Below are 15874 nucleotides of genomic sequence, written 5' to 3' on the forward strand. Positions count from 1 at the left end.
AATAGATCCAAGTGACATTCTGTGACCAAGGGCTCACACGTGATAGCCAGCATTAGCAAACATCGTCCCCACGGGTGGAGACACACACACTGAACGGAGGCTGTTTCCCACCAGAATCAAGAAACAACTTGTGTAAATTTGTTTCTTGCTTCAGAATCAAGAAGCATCAATGTGTAAATGCAGTTGGAGAAGTTAGATGAGGTCTCTGAATCTTAAGATTCTTAAAATCCTAATTATTGTAGTATTTGGGGTATTCCTTAAGTGTTCAGTTTAATGAAAAAGGAGAGTGGCTGGGATAACTTTAACAGTGCAGAGAAGGCAAGAAGAAGAGGAGAAAGGCAGGAAGTTTGGGAAACAGATAACTCATATTTCTGGAGCTGGTTCACTTTCCAAATCATGTTTTGTTTGGGCTAATGTGAGAATTAACTGGTGTTTCCTGGCCAGGTGCAGTGGCTCATGCCTTTAATCCCAATTCTTTGGGATGCCAAGGCGGGAGGATCACTTGGGGCCAGGAGTTTGAGACCAGCCTGAACAACAGAGTAATAAGACCTTGTCTCCACAAAAAAGAATTTTGTTGTTGTTTTTTATTTGAGATGGAGTCTCACTACTTTGTCACCCAGGCTAGAGTGCAGTGGCGTGATCTCGGCTCACTGCAAGTTCCACCTCCCGGGTTCATGCCATTCTCTTGCCTCAGCCTCCCAAGTAGCTGGGACTATAGGCACCTGCCACCAAGCCCAGCTAACTTTTTTTGTATTTTTAGTAGAGACGGGGTTTCACCGTGTTAGCTAGGATGGTCTCAATCTCCTGACGTCGTGATCCACCTGCCTCAGCCTCCCAAAGTGCTGGGATTGCAGGCGTGAGCCACCGCGCCCAGCCACACAAAAAATAATTTTTAAAAACTTAGCTGGGTGTGGAGTCATGTGCCTGTAGTCTCAGCTACTAGGGCGACTGAGGCGGGAAGATTGTTTGAGTCCAGGAGTTCAAGGCTGCAATGAGCTATGATCAGGCCTATAGCCATGTACTTTAGCCTGGGCAACAGAGCAAGACCTTGTCTCAAAATAAATAAATAACTAGTGTTTCCTGAGTGGCCAGATAAAAAGTGGTGTGAAGGAAGAGAAGGGCGGCCCTTGTTTACAGAGAAAACCTAACTAGGTTTTGAAATTCTCAGGAAACCCACTCCAATTCATGGCTAAACCTCTATCTTAAAGATCTTACAAAGCTCATAACTTATTCCCATGTGAAATGAAGGCCTTGGCTGTGTCCTTCAGTGCCTGGGAGCCCTGCCTAGTTTTACATTATAGACTCCAGGCAAGAAATTGCAAATACATCTGAAAATACAAACAGGGGTATGAGTGAAGGGGCCTAGAGGTGTCTGCAACAGACCAACTGCGATGTATAATATACATATAAATATAAATATACATATATTACATATAAATATAAAATAGATAATTGAGAGAAGGCCCTCCGAGCAGAGGGCTGAAGAGGGTCACAGAATCATCATGGAGCAGGGGCAGCAGGCTCCCTGACTAACAAAGGTGGAAGGAACCCCAGCTGCAGAAGGCTTTATTTCCTTTAGTCTTTTTGGTAAAGTGGGTCACACTACAAAGAGAACCAGCGTCCTCCAACAGGTAAAGGTAAGCTTGTCTTAAAGACAGCTTGAGTTTCTCCACCCTTAATAAGGAAGTTCCCCAAGATTTCTACCTTCATGCTTCAGTTAAGAAGTTTCTTTTGTTTGTTTTGTTTTGTTTTGAGACGGACTCTTACTCTGTCGCCCAGGCTGGAGTGCAGTGGCGCGATCTTGGCTCACTGCAACCTCTACCTCCCCGGTTCAAGCGATTCTCCTGCCTCAGCTTCCCCAGTAGCTGGGATTACAGGTGTGTACCACCATGCGCAGTTAATTTTTTTTTTTTTTTAGTAGAGACGAGGTTTCACCATGTTGGCCAGGCTGGTCTCGAACTCCTGACCTCAGGTGATCCACCTGCCTCAGCCTCCTAAAGTGCTGGGATTACAGGCATGAGCCACCGTGCCCGGCCAGAAGTTTCTTTTATTTGAATGAGCTGAGTGAGATAAATCCTGATGAATCAGCAGGCTCTCTCCCAAGCTTTAACCTAAGGGACTTAATTCCAGGGCTGTAATAGCGATCAGGGCCCGCAGTGAGGGCAGAGCCTGCTGTCCCTGGCTTTCATCACATTCTCCCAATGTACGCACTGAAAGAAAACTAAATGAAGTAAAATGAAAGCTAGAACTGGAGACAAAATCTACGCAGAATCATGGGCCGCTGCATATGAGGCTGGTGGCTGGAGCACATTCTGGGTGGGAGCCCTTGGATGGACTCTTCTAGCCACCCCTACCCCATGTGTCCCTTCCCCTTGCTTATGGGCTGTCAACTGTAGCCCTGAGTCCTGCCATCCTCCTAGCAAATCACAGAACAGGCAGGGAGTCATGGGACACTCCTCCTCCATTCACAGACTCCATTCACAGTGGCAACTAGAATGAAAAACACTGCAAGGGTTAAAGTTTTAAAGTTAACCAGAGGCCAGGGGCAGTGGCTCATGCCTGCAATCCCAGCACTTTGGGAGGCCGAAGTGGGCAGATTACTTGAGGTCAGGAGTTTGACATTGGCCTGGCCAACATGGTGAAACTCTGTCTCTACTAAAAATACAAAAATTAGCTGGGCGTCGTGGCTTATGCCTGTAATCCCAGCTACTCGGGAGACAAAGGCAGGAGAATTGCTTGAACCCGGGAGGTGGAGGTTGCAGTGAGCTGAGATGGCGCCGTTGCACTCCAGCCTGGGCAACAGAGTAAGGAAAAGGAAAGAAAGAAAACAGAAGAAAAGAAAGAAAAAGAAAAGAAAGAAAGACCAGAAATTTGCAGAACCTGTGTAAAAGAAACCATAGAACATTGAAGATCAGCATAAAATAATGCTTAATGCTGCCTAATGGGAAGACCTTGCAATAAAGACGCCATGTTTCTTCCAAACCATTTTGTAAGCATGATGTCATTTTAACCAAATTCCTTAAAAAAAAAATATATATACACACACACACACACACACACACACACACACACACACACACATTCAAAAAGAGTGTGTGTATGTGTTTGTGAGTGTGGTAAGAATGGACAAAGTAATTCAAAAACTCATCAAGAACAGAAGTTGGCGAACCATGGCCCTCAGGACAAATCAACCCACAGCCTGTTTTGTAAACAAACTTTAATTAGAATACAGCCTCATTTATCACTGTCTATGGCTGCTCTGCACTGCAAGGGCAGAGTAGAGCACTAGCGACAAACTGTTAGGGCCTGCAAAGCCTCAAACTACTTTGCTGACCTCAATTTAGAAAAATAAATTGGTGAAAATTGCCAAGAACACTTTGAAAAGGAAAAATAATGACAATATTTGTGCTATTAGATATAAAAATTCAATACAACGGTTCGGTGCTGGTATAAGATAGACAGATTAATGAAACTAAATAGAAGGCTCAGAAATAAAGAATATATGAGATTTTAATAATCAATACAGGTCATATTTTGAACTAGTGAGGAAAGGATGAACTATTTGGTATGTGTTGGTGAAACAACTAAACATATTGTGAGATCAAAAAAGGTGAGACACACACTATATAGAGATAAATCTTGGATGAATTAAAATTTTAGATGCAAAAAAACATACAAGGAACGAGAAAAAAAGATGAATTGATGTGTGTTCTTTATAAACACAGAAACAAAAGCAGAAACATCCAGAGAATAGATTGATAGATTGGTAAGATTTTTAACTTTTAAAAAGAATACATCAAAAGAAACCACTTATAGTATTAAAAGGCAAATGACAAACTGGAAAAAAGATTTTTCTAACACGTGACAGACAAAAGAGTAGTATCTTGCAAGCAACAGAAAACACATCTTAATAAAATAAACAAACGGCCAATAAACACAATTACTGACAATTAAAACAAGATTTTTTTTCACTTAGACATTTATAGACTCAAAAAAGTAGGGCACTCAGTGTTAGCATGAACCCAGGGAGACGGGCACTTCTGTGCACATGAAGGGGCATGAGAAACCTGCAGCATGGCAGGGGGTGTGGGGTGATGGTGGTGCAACTTGGCCTTACAAAGGCATAGGTTGAGAGGTGTAATTCCACCTCTGAGAACATACCCTAAGGACAAGAGACATGCACCAAGATTTATAAATGAGAATACTCTTCACAGCACCTTCTATCATCGTGAGTGAGTACTATGGAGGTATTACAATTTTTTCCTTTTGTTTTATTGTATATATTTAAGATACACAACATGATGTTTTGATATGCTCATCTCAGAATACACATAGTGAAATGATTGCTACAGTTAGCCAAATCAACACAACCATCATCTCATACAGTTACCTTTCTTTCTTATTATTTTTATTATTTTATTTAGGGTTAGCATCCCTAAAAGCTATGCTCTTGACAAATCACTAGTACACAATACAATAGGACTCATTATAGTCCTCATGTTGTATACTAGATTTCTAGATACAGTCATGCTTTTGAAGACTATTTAAGGATATAGGAAATGCTCATAATACACTATAAAGAAAATACAGGTTACAGACAGCATATATTTAGTGATCTCAAAATGCTTAAAATATATTTATATTTAATATATAACATATATTAAATACTAACATATAACACATATATATAACATAATAATATATAACATATATACATATAAGGAAAGTGGCCTGGAGCAGTATACCCCTAAATGTTAATGGTCATCATGTTCAGGTGACAGAATTATTAGTGATTTTCATTTTCTTTCTTTGTGGCTTTTCATAAATGATCTACAGTAAGTACTATTTCCTTTAAAATGGAAAAAAAAAAGGTCAGGAAAATAAAACTTGTATTTTAAAGACGTCAGAGAAAAGAGACTATCACAGATCTCCTATGTGGGATTGCAATGACAATTCAATGGAAGTTATTCACCAATTTCTTGGGTCTCTTCCCATAAGCTGATATTGTTTTCATCAGCTTGGTCCTTCGAATATAGCCTATGCATATGTGGTTGGTTAAAAAGACCAGGAAGCCCCCTGAGGGTTGGGGAAACTGGCCAGGTATCCCACTGCATTACACATCTCCAGGCATATGGTCCCCTGGCCAAGTGCCAAGCAGTCATGAGGAACAATCACTGTGCCTCCAAGCACAGAGCCACGCAGGCTCCTCAATGGCCACCTGCCAGGGTCTCGTCCAGTGTAGTGTGCTAGATGCCACCGGATTCTGGGTGAAGTGTCCACGGGTGCAGGACAATTTGCGTGCACATTAGTCATGCCCAGTTTATTCCTCTGGATGCCTCAGAGATCCAATGGAGAGTCTCTTCCAAGGAACAATGAAGGGAACAGGTAAATGCAGACTATTAAATAACAGGAACCCCCCAGTGGGGGCTTTGCCTGGTGACTAATTCTACTCCCTCCTTTTAGCCTGATCAATTGCCAGCAAATCAATTGCATATTCCTACTGAAAAGAAAAAAAAATTAAGTTTGTGAATCCAAATTGAATCCATCTAAGGCTGATGCCTTGCTGAGTACTGAAAATGATTAAATAAAATATGAAGTTAGGCAATTATTTGGACTTTCATGTCAATTCTTAATGCTTCCTATTTTAAGTTGGCCAATTTCTTCCACACAATTTCAGAAAAATTAATAAGCTCTCAATTGCTAAAGTGTGTCAGAGACAGACTTTGAAAGTCTAAATTTTTAAAAAATTTAGATTGGTAATAAAAGGAGACAAATAAAAATTAGGATGCTGTAAATTATAAGTCAGTATGGGAACGAGGATGTAGATGCAGACTGATAATTTTCAGAATTCTTACAGATTCTTATTATTTAGAAAGTTTGTAGGTTTTTGGGGGATAGTTTATAAGACACACAGGTATAAAACCAGATTAAGGAAATGAAGGTGCAGAGGTCTTCTTCTCCCTTTTAGAAGGAAGTTATTAAGATTCCTTAACTCATATTAAATCGGTCATGGGAGCTCACGCCTGTAATCCCAGCACTTTGGGAGGCTGAGGTAGGGGGATCATTTGAGGCCAGGAGTTCAAGAGTAGCCTGAGCAACATTGCGAGACCCCATCTCTATCATATAAAATAATTTTTAAAAAAAGATTATTTTACCCATATTAAAGTTGTCATTTAAGTGCCAGAAGATGTGAAGGATGTGAATTAATTAGCCTCTCGTTCAGCCACGGGCACTATGTCCTGGCTGGAAGATGCCTCCTCCCCCTTCCTCCTCTTCACTCATCCCTTTATTTTATTTGTTTTTATTCTAAATATTATGCCATAAGAGGTATTATTTATTTATTTATGTTTTCACCTATCCCTTTAATAGTTCCGGGGAGCCTGCTTCCTTTCACACCATGGAGCTGCTTGCTTCACCTTGCACTGGAATTACACAACAGGACCCAAAAAAACAAATCCCCTTCTCAGATCCAGTGGAAAACCCTCCTTAGCAATAATGCAAAGGAAACCCTTTCTCCTTGGCCTTGTTAAGAGCACAGTGATGATAATGATATTAACTACCATATGTGTTGGGCACCCACTCATGCCAGGCACAATGCTAAACTCTCTTTACACATCTGTTATGGACTAAATGTTTGTGTCTCCCCAAATTCCTATGTGGAAGCCCTAATTCTCAACATGCTGGTATTAGGAAGTGAGGCCTTTGGGACGTAACTAGGTTCCGATGAGGTCATGAAGGTGGAACCCCCACAATGGGATTAGCGTCCTTATAAGACGAGGAAGAGGAACCAGAGCTTCCTCTCTCTGCCAAGGGAGGATACACCGAGAAGGCAGCTTTCTGCAAGACAGAAAGAAGGTCCTCACCAGAACCCAACTCAACCTTGGACTCTGCAGCTTCCAGAACTGTGAGAAATAATTCTTTAAGCCCCCAGCCTGTGATATTTTGTTACAGCAGCCCAAGCTGACTAAGACAATATCTAATCTAATTCAATCCTGACAAGAGTCTGGGGAGGCACATGTTATTACCACTGAGTAACAGAAAAGAAAACTAAAACACAGTCAAAAGTTGGGTAATGTTTCAAGATCCCCTAAACCTGGAGATGGGCCGCCAACCGGGGTCCAACCCTAAGCCTACATTCAAGGTCACAGCCCTCAGACCCTCAGAGCTACCTTCCAGGACTCTCATAGCCCAATCGCCCATATTTGGGCTGTTTTCTGGTTTCTTAGCCCCAAATTGCCAATTTTTCTCATCCAAAAAATCTTTGCCTTTCTTTAGCAAAAGAGCACAAAGGACTATTATAGGAATGGTTACAAGTTGCTACATTCGCAGGTGCTGCATGGCTATGAAATAATATTTGTTGGCACTGATGATTTCTCAAAGGATCTGAGGCTGCAGACAGCAGAATTCCTTATTTGGAAAAGTAAGACAGAAAACTATTATTAGAGGACAAATGTTATAAGTAAATGGGGGAAAGAAGAGGAAAATTACATTGAGACACTTTGGCTAAAGAAGAGTGGGGCCATGAGCCAGAGCATGGTTCAGGATTCCCAGCATCCAAGTCAAAGAGTTTGGGAAGGCCCCAAAGGCAACAGCCTGGCCAGCAAGTGGAAGGTCAGGGTCACCAGGCCACCTGGGATGGACACAGATGCCCAGCACACCCCCTAGCAAATGCCACTTTCTCCTGCACATGCAAACTCGGGAACATGACATACATTTGCTTTGCAATATGAGCTGGTTGGCTCATTTTAACCTTTGTGATATGTACCTTGAAGCCTAGTTTTTGGAAAAAACTAGGTATGTTTTGGCTAAAACATACTATCACATAGTACTCTGAACCAAACATTGCAAAATAAACTAAATCAAAGGTAATAAAGTAAAACTGTAAATTATAACTATAGTGCAAAGAAAAATTGTAACTGATGACCATGACAAAACCATAATGATGACTGCACCAAAAACAAAGTATCCTTCCCCCAAACTGCAAGAATCCCAACTCTGTGCACATCCATGCCGGCACTTAGCAATACCATGGAGCATAGTAGGAAATATGGAATCAGAATCCTACATTTGAGAAACCCCTACAGATGGGCCCTTGGGCATTTATAAAAGTTGAAAGTCTGTAGAAACATGACATTTGCCTGTCAGACTGAATATAAGGCTGTGTCTTTTAGAAAATAATCTGTTCCTGGCCAGGCGTGCTGGCTCATGCCTGTATTCCCCGCACTTTGGGAGGCCAAGGCGGGTGGATCACCTGAGGTCAGGAGCTCGAGACCAGCCAGGCCAACATGGTGAAACTCCATCTCTACTAAAATACAAAAATTAGCTGGGCCCACGTGCTGATGCACACCTGTAATCCCAGCTACTCGGGAGGCTGAGGCAGAAGAATTGCTTGAACCTGGGAGGTGGAGGTTGCAGTGAGCCAAGATCGCGCCACTGCACTCCAGCCTGGGTGACAGAGCGAGACTCCATCTCAAAAAAAAAAAAAAAAAAGAAAATAATCTGTTCCCACCTCTGCCATTGGTCTAACGGAAGGAAATCTACCAGTCCATCAGGAGAGGCAAATTATTTCCTAGTTTCATGAAATAAAGCAAGAGAGTTAGAACTACTTTGAAAACAAAACAAAGCTGAAAAATCATACAAATAAATGATATATTAAAATGTTGCCCTCTTTTCAGAGAAAACCCATCATCGGTTTTTCAGATGCAAGTAATGTGAAAAAATATTTAACCGTCAAAGAGCACATAGGAAAGTTCTGAGTTACTCCTGATACTATTTTATATTAATCTGCCAACATACCCTACAGACCCTCTGATTTAAGTATGATTCTAATTATAGAGTACACCATTACAGTAGTAAAACTTTGTATATACAGTTGTCAAAACTCAGTGAATGTGAACTAAGATCTGTGCATTTCTGTCCAAGTGAGTTTACTCAAAAAAGATATAAACAAAAATTTAGCTCTAGTTAATAACATGTATTTTGGAGAAAGTGAATAGGCATCTAGGCATCTACCATTTATTTTCAAATGCACCAAAAAATAAGATGTGTAAATGAATAAAAAGATGGGTAGACAGACATGTGATAAACCAAGTAGAGTACAATGTTAACATACAGTGTGAATGGTGGGGATAACAGGTCTTTTTGCTATCTGTTTGAAAATTTTCAAAATAAAATTTTGGGAAGCAAGATATCAGGCACATAAATTTTCATTTGCACTAAAAGTTAATATAATATTGTGTAGCCATTAAAAATCGTGATTACTAGAAAATTTTAATGACAAAATTTTTCATAAAACATTCACCTTTTAAATGTAGGATTAAAAATATATACTTAATATCATCTCAACAAGATTAAATATTTTTGTCTTGGAAATGTTTGGAAGCAAATACACTAAAATGCTAACAGGTCTTATCAATGGGGAATAGAATTATGGATGACTTTATGTTTTTGTTTATAGATTTTTTTTTCCATTCCCCCAAATAGTCAAGATTAATATTATTTTTTTTCAAATCAGAAAGGTTCTCATTTTTTAAGGACAATGGAATTGACCTAGCGTAATGCAAACATCCTACACCTCCATTAAACCTCTGCTCCGCCTCACCTGGAAATGATGGACAAGACTGATGGACCCCGGGTACTCAAGCCAGACAGAAATGAACAGGAGATTAAACTGCAGGATTAACCCCCAGGCAGGATTAGCTCTGTGCCACTGGGGATCATCAAATACATCTTTGTGCAGAGGACAAAGTAGGGCTTAATGTATATTTGAGGACAGTAAATGAAACCCTGAAACCCTAATTGCCTTCCCAGGCTGAAGGCTTCCTATCCAAGAGACTCTCCCACTAGGGAGGCCTAATAACACCCTGTCCGACTTACTGACCCATATCTGCCTAGGATCCTTGTTATCTGGAGCCACTGCTTGGTTTCATAAATCATCTACTAAACTGTGCTGAAATATCAAAAGCATCACTGGCTAGCATTACTGCACAAAAGCTATTGACGCCCCTTGGGCAAATCTTCAGCAATTCTCATCTCTAAGCACCGGCAGCTAGGATCCCTAGCTCTAAGCCCCAGGGCACAATACTTTAAGTGATTCAAGAGGAGGGGGTAACTTTCTGCTCCATGATCTCATGATTCTTAAGAAGCAAAAACCCTCCCTCCTCCATCAGCCTCTGCCACTGTCCTGGAAACTACAGATTATTTAATTAGGCAAGAGCAGTGAAAGCTGCAGGGTGAGGCACAGGATGCAACCTGCTCCTACAACAGGACAAACCCCTGGAGGCTAGAGAGCTGCTCTGAGGCTGCGGAAGGGGCTGGCCAGCCCTGGTCTTTGAGGTGGGTCAGCCAGTGAGGGCTGGGAATGAACAAGCTTCCCCTAAAAGGCAACCTGGAAACAAGAAAATCATCAAAGAACAATACCCAGCCCTTGGACTAAGGATGGGCATAGAGCAGAACAGAGGGAGGGATGTCCCAGCTGCACCTGCCCACCCTCAGCTCTGTCCTGCCCAGCCCTCTCCCAGGAAGGCGGCTGGGCCAGGGCTACAGCTGGGAGCAGGCATTCGGCAGAAAAATAAAACAGCCGTGGTTTCATGTGATGAAAACCAAAGAAGTCAGTTTGATTATCTCTGGTGCTGTCTGGAATGAACACACAGGCTAAGAAGGTTAACACCCCCAACTGCCAATATCTCTGCTAGTATATTTTATTTATGAGACACAACATTGCAGACAGTGTTGAAAAGCAGGATCAGTTGCCAGAGCTGGTGTTTTCACTGCAGCCTTTCAACAGCTAAAGCCATCGTCTGCAAGTCCCCACTGGGGCGCCCCAGGCCCCAGCCTCTGATGCAGACCAGGGCACAGAGCCTACACAGTGTCCCTGCAGCAGCCACCGCAGAGACAGCTGCTCCTTTCTCCCAGACCTCCGACAACTCATGCTTCACCTAGGGGGGAGCTCGGTGGATCAGCTCACACAACAGGCGCTACATGGAGGATGATGGAGGAGGCCTCATGAGGCATCATTCGTTGGCACACCCCTGCTGAAACGCAGGCCTGGAGTGCTCATTAACCACGCCTTTCTTGTGTGCAGCATCCGCTGCATGCTTTTAAAACACATCAATCTCATGTTTTGTCTTCTAAATGACACCAATCTATGACCAGCTTCTCACATCTGAGAAAATCCAGATGTTGTTGGATCTTTATCTGCAAGCTATAAAAATCCAGAAGACCTCCTGCGGGTACATAAGGGTGAATGTGTGCATTATTCAGACTTGTGGCAGCATTGTGTCGGGATGGCTCCTCCTGGGGCTGTCTAGATCCATTTGTGCAATCAGGCTGGACTCTAATGGTTTCTGAGTGGACAGAAGGAAAGAGGCCCAATCAGGGAGCTCTGTTTGCTGGAAGCTCTGCCTGCTTCCTTCTTTGAGGTGGCTGCTCCCTGCTGGGACAGACCTCACATCTCCCAGGAGCCCGCATGACTACTTCTGTTCTATCACTGTTCCAAGGATGAAAGTACATGTCCTGGGTCCTTCTAATGCTTAGGTTCTCTGATTTTATTATTCAACAGAATCACTCCCACCCAAAAGAGAAGAGAGAAGCTTCCTTGGAGGAAGCACGGGAGGAGTGGCTTGCCTGAGTAGCTGCAGCACCCTCCTGTTGGCACTTCCATCCCTCGTGTGGTTGGGTCCACTTCTTCCCGAGGACGGGCAGTGTGAGTCACTAACCCAGGAGAAAATGGAGGTGTCGAAGGTTAAGTGACTTGCCCAAGGACTTGTGGGGGAGGAGGCTCTCGCTCTAGGGTGCTCTGCTTGCCCATATCACAGCTGTCTCTGGCGCACACATAACCAGGCCACCAACAGTGCAGGGACTTGGCGTGGAGGTACTTTCAATCAGTCGTCTGTTCAGCCAGTCATGTCTTGTCCCTTGGGCTCACTGGGGCAGAGCGTGAGTGTGTCTCTGGCATAGTCACCCCAGCTTTCCATCTTCCTTCTACCTCCACCCCGCTCACAGGCTGCATCAACCTTCCTAGGGCACACAGGCCTGCCGCCACGACATCTATCCTGAGGTGCAAATGTGCTTCAAAAAACTAACTAGTGTTCAGAGAAGGAGCCACTTGGAGATCAAGCAGCAAATGGCCTGCGGGTAGGCAAAGGCCAGGGGAAGAACCTTCCTTCATCCCACCGGGTATCAACTCACTTGTTCTTCTTGCCACAAGTTCAAGCTTTGAGGCAGCCCCATGGTGCCCTAGTCACATACCTACATAGGCCACTATTTTGTTTTGACTCTTCTGGGCATTTTATTTCTTCTCTTTTTATCATTGGGAGTAATTGCACCTGTCAGTGCCTCTCAGAGTTAACTGTGTAATTTTAACTGGTTTTTAAAAGCCTCCATGACAATGCCTTTAGAAAAACTTTGAAAATTCAAAGTATAGTTTGTTTTGCATTGGATAATGAACTTTACTCCAAAGTTGACCCAACATCCTTACAAAGTCTCAGTTGTCCAGCAACCATGTGAAAGTGCCCAGGCTACATGGGTAAAAGGGAAAGGTGAATTAAGGACATGGATGCTCACATCCAAATCCAGGCATATCGAGCCAGCCTGTGGTCTCAATTTCCTTATTTAAAAGTGGGGGGCGGGGGCAGGGGCCAGGCCCAGTGGCTCATGTCTGTAATCCCAGCACTTTGAGAGGCCGAGGCAGGTGGGTGACCTGAGGTCAAGAGTTTGAGACCAGCCTGGCCAACATGGTGAAACCCTGTCTCTACTAAAAATACAAAAAATTATCCGGGTGTGGTGGTGCACACCTGTAATCCCGGCTACTTGGGAGGCTGAGGCAGGAGAATCACTTGAACCCGGGAGGCAGAGGTTGCAGTGAGCCGTGACTGCACCACCGCACTTCAGCCTGGGCAACAAGAACGAAACTCTGTCTCAAAAAAAAAAAAAAAAAAAAAATAGTGAGAATAGTACCTTCCTTATATAAAGCATTCTTTTAAAGATCAAATGAAGTAATTTGCTTAACAAGTGATAACCATAAAAAACAATATTACCCTGCCAATTATGATTCTCCTCTTGTTTAATATTTTCAAGTGCTAATCACCCCCTCCTTTTTTTCAAAGTAGAAAAAAAGACCCACTATTAATCATTTTGGCTTTCTTCTCTCTCTAGGAGAAAAACCAATGTTTAGAAAACAGGCTTTTTCACTCTGCATGGAAAATGTGTGTTTGAAGTATGAACTTTTTCAACTGTGTGATTTCTATATATTCTATATATAGAACAGAATTTAGAACCCTAACTTCACAAGTATATAAAGTCTGAAATAAAAATCCCAATCTGTTAATTCATAGGAAAAATTTTAACAACAAAATTCGCTCCCACAGTAAGAGGGCATTATTTCTATCATTTCAGGGAGATAAGTGGGTCAGATTTTCCACAATGCAATTAAGTATGCCAAGAGCCAATGGCAAAAGTGATTTCACACACAATTTATAGGATGAGTCAAACCACTAGGAGAAAACCGATGATGTGTGTTCTCTCCCCTGCTATTAGGGCCTAATTAGCAAAGGACAGACACTCCTCTTTGGAACTGACAAGACTTTTTGTCAACATATTAAAATCAAATGAGCAATAAGGCTGAGAGAGACCGCTGAACCAAAGGATATGTAGAAGTGTGAAGCAAAGGAAAGGGAAATAAAAGGAAAAGAAGTTAGGAAACCTCTTCCATACAAGAGCTTTGGGTTTAGATGGAAACTGAGACGCTGATTAAGAGTGTGACACAAGCTGGGCTGGAGACTCTCTGCCTTGGTGGTGGCCTGAGCCAGATTCGCAGGCACATGACATCTCTTTGGAAGTGAACTGGCATCCAATTGGAAAAAATGAGGAGAGACTTAGATTCTGTTCTGTGGTGGTTCTACAGCAGGTTGGACCCTGGGGTCTGGGTGGGCCCGTCAGGGAAGCCCCAGCCAGCAGGCCTCATTCCTGCCCCAGGATGGCCACTTCCATGGCTGTCCCTTTCTTGGACATCATTTTCCTCTTCCTTGATTTCTAACCCCCTGGTAACTCCTGGTTTCAATTCTGTTTTCTTGCACATAACTGAAGCCAGACAGAACAACTCGGCACATCTTGTCACAGGCCTGCTTCCTCCAGACAGACATGGGACATGTTATCAATGAGGATGTATTGAGCGGGCTTGGTTGTGAGCTACCATTCTAGGGGGAGAAGAATTTCTTTGTGCAGCTGGCAGGTCATTTCAGCCTGTAGACTATATAGAAGACTTTATAGAAGCTACCAAACAATAATTAAGAATGAAATTAACAAAGAGGAGAAAGAATACACAGAAACGGAAACATAACTCAGCCCAGAAACAGCCACTGTAACAACAGATGGGTGCAGACGCTGCTTCCCAAGCCTGAGCCGGGCACCACACCCGCCCCCTTCCCCCTGTGCTCTCACGCTCATCTCCTCCTTCCCACCCTATCCCGCAGAGCCTCAGACCTCCTGCTTTTCCTGCCCCTCACCGAGAGGGGCTCCCCACTTGCTTCCTTCCTACACATCCCGTGCTGTGCGTGCCGATGTCTTCTTGTACCTCCCTTTCAGCTATCAGTGTGATCGCTCCTGTTGCCACCCCTGTGGGGGTTCTGGCAGCGGCTCTGTCCTCAAGGGTGGAAGCCACGAAGTCATCATCGATTTCCGTCCTTCCTCACTCCACGTAGGAAACTGCCTTCTGTGGGACAGCATCTTTTCTATCCATTCTTCTCCATGGCCAAGGAAGACTCCATCACCCCGACTGTTCATTTGAGAGCCTCCTTAATGGGGGTGTCCCCCAAGGGTTGCTCTCCTTAATCAATCCTGAACATTGAATAACGTTTGGGCTGAGAGCAGTCGTGGCAGCTACCCTAGTTTAAATGTCCCAGCACACACTGTGTGGCTGCTTCTCAGCTGATGCTGGGTTCTGTATTGTGCACATTCACAGGCAGGGGTGCAGCTTTACCGTGGAGACAGCACAGCAACATGCCTGGTGCCTGCCCTCATGACAGCAAGAGGATGCCACTCGGCGAGGTGTCCTTGAAACTTCTCTTGGAAAATCTCAGCTTACAAAAAGACACCTTTTAAGACACTAATTATCAGGGACTCAAACCTATACCTGAACACCAATACTCACAGCAGCACAATTCACAGTCACCAGAAGGTGGAAATAACCCATGTGTTCATCAACACTTGGATGGATAAACAAAACATGATCAGTATGTACCATGGAATTCTATTCAGACATAGAAAGGAATGAAATTCTGATACCTGAATAAACCTTGAAAACATTATGCTAAGTGAAATAAACCAGACAAAATATGAACAAATACTGTACGGCTCCACTTTTATGAAGATATGGTTTGGCTGTGTCCCCACCCAAATCTCATCTTAAATTCCCACATGTTGTGGGAGGGACCCAGAGGGAGGTAATTGAATCATGGGGGCAGGTCTTTCCTGTGCTGTTCTCGTGATAATGAATAAGTCTCACAAGATGTGATGGTTTTATAAAGAGGAGTTTCCCTGCACAAGCTCTCTTCTCTTGTCTGCCGCCATGTAAGATGTGCCTTTCACCTTCCACCATGATTGTAAGGTCTCCTCAGCCATGTGGAACTGTAGGTCCATTAAAGCTGTTTCTTTTGTAAATTGTCCAGTCTTGTGTATGTCTTTATCAGCAGCACAAAAATGGACTAATACATATGAGATACCCAGAATAGACAAATTCATAGAGATAGAAAGAACAGAGGTCACCAGGGTGAAGGGCAGGAGGGGAGTGAGGGATTATTGTTTAATAGGTACGAGCTTCTGTCTGAGATGATGATGAAGTTCTTGAAATAGATAATGGTGATGGTTGCCCAACACT

At 43.1% G+C, this 15874-nt stretch overlaps 1 protein-coding gene across 8 annotated transcripts in view; it reads right to left on the reverse strand.

Moving 5' to 3' along the window:
• The window catches only part of MTCL1 (microtubule crosslinking factor 1), a 126035-nt gene that overhangs the window by 54949 nt on the left and 55212 nt on the right, over positions 1–15874 (reverse strand). The window lies entirely within an intron of this gene.

This window comes from Gorilla gorilla, chromosome 17, assembly GCF_029281585.2.
Source record: "Gorilla gorilla gorilla isolate KB3781 chromosome 17, NHGRI_mGorGor1-v2.1_pri, whole genome shotgun sequence".
Lineage (NCBI taxonomy): Eukaryota > Metazoa > Chordata > Mammalia > Primates > Hominidae > Gorilla > Gorilla gorilla.